Raw genomic sequence first — 685 nt, 5'->3', positions numbered from 1 at the left:
CCCTCATCCGCTTAGCCGAACTCGTCCTCACACTCAACAACTTCTCTTTCAATTCCTCCCACTTCCTACAGACAAAGGGGGTAGCCATGGGTACCCGCATGGGCCCAAGCGACGCCTGCCTCTTTGTAGGTTACGTGGAACAATCCCTCTTCCGTACCTACACCGGCCCTAAACCCCACCTCTTCCTCCGTTACATTGATGACTGTATCGGTGCCGCCTCGTGCTCCCACGAGGAGCTCGAACAGTTCATACACTTCACTAACACCTTCCACCCCAACCTTAAATTTACCTGGACCATCTCTAACACCTCTCTCCCCTTCCTGGACCTCTCTGTCTCCATATCGGGCAACCACCTCGAAACCGATATTCATTTCAAGCCCACCGACTCCCACAGCTACCTAGAATACTCCTCCTCCCACCCACCTTCCTGCAAAAATGCTATCCCCTATTCCCAATTCCTTCGCCTCCGCCGCATCTGCTCCCAGGATGAGGCATTCCACTCCCGTACATCTCAGTTGTCCTCGTTTTTCAAGGACCGTAACTTCCCCTCCTCAGTGGTCGAGAACGCCCTCAACCGTGTCTCCCACATCTCCCGCACCTCATCCCTCACACCCCGTCCACGCAATAAAAACCAAAAAAGAATCCCCCTCGTCCTCACGTACCACCCCACCAACCTCCGGATCCA

Source organism: Rhincodon typus, chromosome 6 (genome assembly GCF_021869965.1).
Source record: "Rhincodon typus isolate 14 chromosome 6, sRhiTyp1.1, whole genome shotgun sequence".
Lineage (NCBI taxonomy): Eukaryota > Metazoa > Chordata > Chondrichthyes > Orectolobiformes > Rhincodontidae > Rhincodon > Rhincodon typus.
The sequence above is the reverse complement of the archived record's forward strand: the minus strand, read 5'-3'. Positions refer to the sequence as shown.